Source organism: Nomascus leucogenys, chromosome 12, assembly GCF_006542625.1.
Source record: "Nomascus leucogenys isolate Asia chromosome 12, Asia_NLE_v1, whole genome shotgun sequence".
Classification (NCBI taxonomy): Eukaryota; Metazoa; Chordata; class Mammalia; order Primates; family Hylobatidae; genus Nomascus; species Nomascus leucogenys.
The window spans coordinates 37,227,797-37,234,822 of record NC_044392.1 but is presented as its reverse complement, the minus strand read 5'-3'; the positions used below and the strand labels follow the sequence as shown (position 1 = coordinate 37,234,822).

Sequence of the window (7,026 nt, the reverse complement as noted above, 5' to 3'; positions counted from 1 at the left end):
CCACATGTTCTTACTCATAGGTGGGAATTGAACAATGAGAACTCATGAACACAGGAAGGGGAACATCACACTCCGGGGTCTGTTGTGGGGTTGGGGCAGTGGGGAGGGACAGCATTAGGAGATATACCTAATGCTAAATGACGAGTTAATGGGTGCAGGAAATCAAAGTGGCACATGGATACATATGTAACAAACCTGCACATTGTGCACATGTACCCTAAAACCTAAAGTATAATAAAAAAAAAAAACTATGAGAAAAAATAAATAAATAAAATAAAAATAAAAAATAAATTAATTAAAATTAAAATTTTAAAAAAAGAAACTATCATTATGGTTTCTCTTCAGAATGAATAAATCTTTTGCTTTTTATTAAAGATTTCCATGAAGAGGAACAGATGCGAGTTAGTAAGCAAATTTTTTGAAGTCCTGCTTGAGCAGGGCCAAGTAAATTAAAAAAAAAAAACTATTAACAGAGTAAACAGACAACATAAAGAATGAGAGAAAATATTTGCAAACTGTGCATCTAATAAGGGTCTAATATCTAGAATCTATAAGTAACTTAAACAAATCAACAAACAACCCCAATAAAAAGTGAGCAAAGGACATGAACATGAACACACACTTCTCAAAAGAAGACATAAGCACAGCCAAGACATATAAAAAATGCTCAACATCAGTAATAATTAGAGAAATGCAAATCAAAACCACAATGAGTTAGCTTCTCATACCAGTCAGAATGGCTATTATTAAAAAGTCAAAAAGCAACAGATTCTGGCAAGATTGCAAAGAAAAGTATCTGTGCACAAAATCCCCATAACATGTAAATTATTCATGTAACAAAAATGCACATGTACCCACTAAACCTAAAATAAAATTTGGACATGAAAAAATAAAATAAAACTCATTGTAAAGTTAAGAATATAATCATGTTAAGAATGTTCTAATTCTGTATTGGACATGTGTAAATTATTTTTAACTCTAGTATAAAAGTTAAACAACAAAAGTGTTAAGAAGTATAGTTACAATAATTTGTTAATGGATACAAAATATAAAAAGATATAAATTATGATATCAATGACATAAAACATGGTGAGAAGAAAAATAAAGTGTAGAGTTTTCAAATGCACTTAAAATTATCAGTGTAAAATAGACTATAATAACTATAAAATATTTTACATAAACCCCACAGCAACTACAGAAAGAAAACCTGTAGAAAACACACTCAAAGTAAAAGGAATCAAAGCATACAATTACAAAAATAAAAAGTTAAATCACAAAAAGATGCCAATAAAGGAAGAAAGAAACAGAGGAATGGCTGTCAGAAAACAATTAACAAGACGGCAATAGTAAGTCCTTACCCATCAATAATTACTTTAAATGTAAATGGATTATTTCTCCTATCAAAAGGCATAGACTGAATAGATGAAAAAGCAGTATTCAACTATGTATGTTGCCTACAAGAAACACTTTAGCTTTAAGAGTACACACAAGCTGAAAGTGAAGGGATGGGAAAAGACATTTCATTCAAATAGTAACTAAAAGAGAGCAAGTGTGTGAATATACTTAGATAAAATAGACTTTAAATCAAAAATATTCACTTGATACAAAGGAGGTCATTATATAATGATAAAAGAGTCACTTTATCAAGAGGATATAACAGCTGTAAATATGCAAGCACCCAATATTGTAGCACCTAAATATATTAAGCAAATATTAGCAGAATGTAAAGGGAAAGTAGATAGCAATATAATAATAGTAGGGAACTTTAGTACCCACTGTCAATATCAGATAAATCATCCAGAGAAAAAAACCAATAAGCAAACAGAGGATTTGAACAAAACTGTAGACCAAATCGACCTAACAGACATATACGGAGTATTCCTTTAAACAACAGTAGACTACACATTTTTTCCAGACCTTTTGTTAGGCCACAAAACCAGTCTGAACTAATTTTTTAAAATGAAAATCATATCAAATACATTTTCTGACCACAATAATGTGAACTAAAATTCAGCGATGGGAGAAAAATTGGAACATTCACAAATCTTTGAATATGTGGAAATTAAACAACACACTCATAAATGACTCATAAAGATTTCAATGTAAGACATGAAACTATAATATTCCTTGAAAATTCAAAGAGGAAATCAAGAAGGCAATCAAAAAATATTTTGGGACAAATGAAATTGGAAAGACACCATAAACTTTAGGGGATGCAGTAAAAGCAGTTTAAAGAGGAAAGTTTACAGAAATACTGCCTACACTAAGGAAAAAGAAAGATCTCAAATAAGAAAACCTAAAATTACATTTCTCAGAATGAAAAAGAACAAACTAAGCCTAGAGTTATTAGAAAAAAAAAGAAAATAATCAAGATCAAACAGAAATAAATAAGAAAATAGAAAAGCAATGGAAATGAAACTAAGAATTGTTTTCTTGAAAAAGTAAACAAAAATGACAAATGTTTAGCAAGATTAAGAAAAAAAGAGGTAAGACTCAAATAAATAAAATTATAAATGAAAGAGAAGACATTGCAACTGATACCACATAAATACGAAGGATACAAGAGACTACTATGAATAATTATACACCACCAAATTGGATAACCTAGAGAAATGAATAGATTCCTTGAAACATAAAACCGACTAAGACTGAATCATGAGGAAATATATAATCTAAACTAATCAATAATGAGTGAGAATATTGAATCAGTAGTTTAAAACCTCCCCCCCAAAAAAATTCAGAAACTGAGTGTGTCACTAATGAATTCTACCAAGTGTTTAAAGAACAATTAATGCCAATCTTTCTCAAACTCTTCCAAAAAATTAAAGCAAAGGAATTCTTCCATACTCATTTTACAAGCCCAGCATTACCCTGATACCAAAGGACACTATGATAAAAGAAAATTACAGGCCAATAACGTTGATGAACATAGATACAAAAATGGTCAACAAAATACTACCAAACTGAAATTATCAGCACATTTAAGGGTTCATACACCATGATTGAGTGAGATTTATTCCTGAGATGTAAGGACAGTTCAGCATACACAAATCTATAAATGTGATTCACCACACTAACAGAAGGAAGAATCAAAATGATATGATCATTTCAATAGATGCAGAAAAAGCATATGACAAAATTCAACATCCTTCCACGATAAGAACTCTCAACTAAGTATACCAGGAAAGCACTTTGACATAATAAAAACTATATGTGACAAGCCCATAAACTACGTGTGACAAGCCCACAGCCAACATCATACTCAATGGAGAAAAGCTAAATATTTTCTCTCTAAGATCAGAAACAAGACAAGAATATATATTCTGACCACTTTTATTCAATATAGTACTGGAAGTCCTAGCTAGAACAATCAGGAAAAGGGAAGGGAAGGGAAGGGAAGGGAAGGGGAGGGGAGGGAGGGGAGGGGAGGGGAGGGGAGGAGAGGGGAAGGGAGGAGAGGGGAGGGGAGGGGAGGGGAGGAGAGGAGAAGGGAGGGGGGAGGGGAGGTGAAAGGGAGGGGGAGGGGAGGTGAAGGGAAGCAGGAGGGAGGGGGAGGGGAGGGGAAGGGAGGGGGAGGGAGTGTGGAGGGGAGGGAGAGGGAGGGGGAGGGGAGAGGGGAGGGAGGGGGAGGGAAGGGGAGGGGATGGGGATGGAGGTGGGGAGGGAAGGGAAGGGAAGGGAAGGGAAGGGAAGGGAAGGGAAGGGAAGGGAAGGGAAGGGAAGGGCATCCAACTGGGAAAGGAAAGGGAAGGGCATCCAACTGGGTCTCTGTGCACAGATGACCAGATTTTACAAATAGAAAACCCTAAAGACTACAGTTAGAACTTATAAACAAATTCAGTAAAGGTGCAAGATACAAAGTCAACATGCAAAAACCTGTAGCATTTCTATATACTCACAATGAACTGTCCCAGAAAAGAAATTAAGAAAACAATCCATTTACAATAGCATCAAAAAGAGTAAAATATTTAGGTATAAATTTGATTAAGAAGGTGAAAGCTGTAAGACACTGATGAAAGAAAATAATGAAGACACAAATAAATGAAAAGAGAGTCCATATTTATAGACAGGAACCATTAATAGTATTAAAAAGTTGATAATACCCAAAGTGATTTTATGCAACCCCTATTAAAGTTTAAAATGGCATTTTTTACAGAAATATAAAAAATGGTAATCTTAAAATTCATATGAAACCACAAAAAAACAGTTACAGCCAAAGCAACCTTGAATAAAACGAACACAGCTGGAGGCATCACCCTACCTAATTTCAAAATATAGTACAAAGCTATAGTAATCAAAACACTATGCTACTGACATAAAAATAGACATATACACCAATGGAACAGAATAGAGAGCCCATAAGTAAATCCAAATATTTACAGTCAATTGACCTTCAAAAAAAGTTGCCAACGTTACACAATACAGAAAGGATGGTCTCTTCAATAAATGTTGTTGGGAAAACTAGATATACACATATAGAAAAATGAAAATAAATGCTTATCTCACACCATGTACAAAAATGAACTCAAAATACATTAAAGATTTCAATTTAAAACAAGAAACTACAATATTCCTTGAAAAAAAATACAAGAAAAGTTTCTTGATATTGACCCGGGAAATAATTTTTTAAAAATATATAACCGTAAAAGCACAGGAGACAAAAGCAAAATTATACAAATATGATTGCACCAAATTTAGAAGCTTCTTCACAGGAAAGAAAAAAACTGATTAAAGAGACAAACTATGGAAGGGGAAATGATATTTTCAAACCATACATTTGATAAAGAGTTAATATCCAAAATATATTAGGAACTCAACTCAATAGCAAAAAGACAAATAACCTAATTAAAGAATGAGCAAAGGACCTGACAGACATTTCTCAAAAGAAGACATATAAATGGTCATTTATGAGTATATGAAAAAATGTTCCATATCACTACTCAACAGGGAAATGCAAATCAAAAGCACAATGATATAACACCTCACATCTGTTAGAATGGCTGTTATCAAAAAAGAACTAAGAAAAAGAACTAAGTGTTGGCCAGGATGTGGAGAAAGGGAAACTCTTATACACTGTTGGTGGGAATGTATAATAAATTGGTGCAGCCATTTTGAAAAACAGTACAGAGGTTCTTCAAAAAACTAAAAATAAAACTACCCTATGATCCACCAATCCCATTTCTGGGTATATACTCAAAGGAAATAAAATCAGTACCTTCAAGAAATAGCTGCACAATCTTGTTCATTGTAGCATTATTCACAATACCCAAAATATAGAATCAACCTGAATGTTTATCGATGGATGAATGAATAAAGAAAATGTGGCAAATACACACACCCACACACACACACACACACATACACATACACATACACATATATATATAGCAGAAAACTATTCAGCTTTAACAAAGAAGAAAATCTGTCCGTTGTGATAACATGGATGAACCTGGAGGATATTATGCTAAACAAAATAACCCAGGCACAAAGACAAATACTATGTGGTCATACTTCTATATGGAATCTAAAAATGTCAAATCACAGAAGCAAAGAATAATATGGTGGTTGCCAGGGACTGGGAGTGCAGAAAATGGGGAGATACTGGTCAAAGGGAACAAGGTTTCAGGTATGCAGAATGACTAAGTTCTAGAAATCTAAAGTACAGCATAGAGATTATAGTTAATAATACTGTATTATAAAATTAAAATTTCCTAGGCCTGTAAATCTTAAATAGGTAAGAAAAGAAAAGGCATCCAATTGGGAAAGGAAGAAGTATTCTTATCACAAAAATAAAAAAGTATGTGAGGAGAGAGATATGTTAGTCTGATTGTGGCAATCATTTCACAATGTATATGTATGTCAAAACATCATGTTGTACGTCTTCAATATATTTCTTGAAACGTTTTTATTGAGGTAAAATATACTTACAAAATTTTACCATCTTAACCATTTATTTAAATATATACAATTGAGGCGGCTCTCGTGGAGGCAGCTAGCGCTAGGCCGGGGGGCGCTGAGCCACGCGTCGTGCCCTGCGCTGCCCAGACTAGCGAACAATACAGTCAGGATGGCTAAAGGTGACCCCAAGAAACCAAAGGGCAAGATGTCTGCTTATGCCTTCTTTGTGCAGAAAGAACATTCTTCCTATGTTCTTCTTTGTGTAGAGAAGAACATAGGAAGAAAAACCCAGAGGTCCCTGTCAATTTTGTGGAATTTTCCAAGAAGTGCTCTGAGAGGTGGAAGACATGTCCGGGAAAGAGAAATCTAAATGTGATGAAATGGCAAAGGCAGATAAAGTGCTCTATGATCGGGAAATGAAGGATTATGGACCAGCTAAGGGAGGCAAGAAGAAGAAGGATCCCAATGCTCCCAAAAGGCCACCGTCTGGATTCTTCCTGTTCTGTTCAGAATACCGCCCCAAAATCAAATCCACAAACCCCGGCATCTCTATTGGAGACGTGGCAAAACAGCTGGGTGAGATGTGGAATAATTTAAATGACAGTGAAAAGCAGCCTTACATCACTAAGGCGGCAAAGCTGAAGAAGTATGAGAAGGATGTTGCTGACTATAAGTCGAAAGGAAAGTTTGATGGTGCAAAGGGTCCTGCTAAAGTTGCCCAGAAAAAAGTGGAAGAGGAGGATGAAGAAGAGGAGGAGGAGGAGGAGGAGGATGAATAAAGAAACTGTTTGTCTCCTTGTGAATACTTAGAGTAGGAGAGCGCCGTAATTGACACATCTCTTATTTGAGAAGTGTCTGTTGCCCTCATTAGGTTTAATCACAAAATTTGATCACGATCATATTGTAGTCTCTCAAAGTGCCCTAGAAATTGTCAGTGGTTTACATGCAGTGGCCATGGGTGTCTGGAGCACCCTGAAACTGTATCAAAGTTGTACATATTTCCAAACACTTTTAAAATGGAAAGGCACTCTTCGTGTTCTCCTCACTCTGCGCACTTTGCTGTTGGTGTGACAAGGCATTTAAAGATGTTTCTGGCATTTTTTTTTATTTGTAAGGTGGTGTTAACTA

General features: G+C 34.8%; 1 non-coding gene and 1 pseudogene across 1 annotated transcript; both read left to right on the top strand.

The window, feature by feature from the left end:
* Nucleotides 1–325: 325 nt before the first annotated feature.
* LOC115837689 lies at nucleotides 326–442 on the top strand. Its single transcript, XR_004032749.1, has one exon. It is a non-coding gene; the product is annotated as a U5 spliceosomal RNA (small nuclear RNA).
* A 5,541-nt stretch (nucleotides 443–5,983) lies between these two features.
* On the top strand, nucleotides 5,984–6,677 carry LOC100591268 (annotated as a pseudogene).
* The last annotated feature ends 349 nt before the right edge of the window (nucleotides 6,678–7,026 follow it).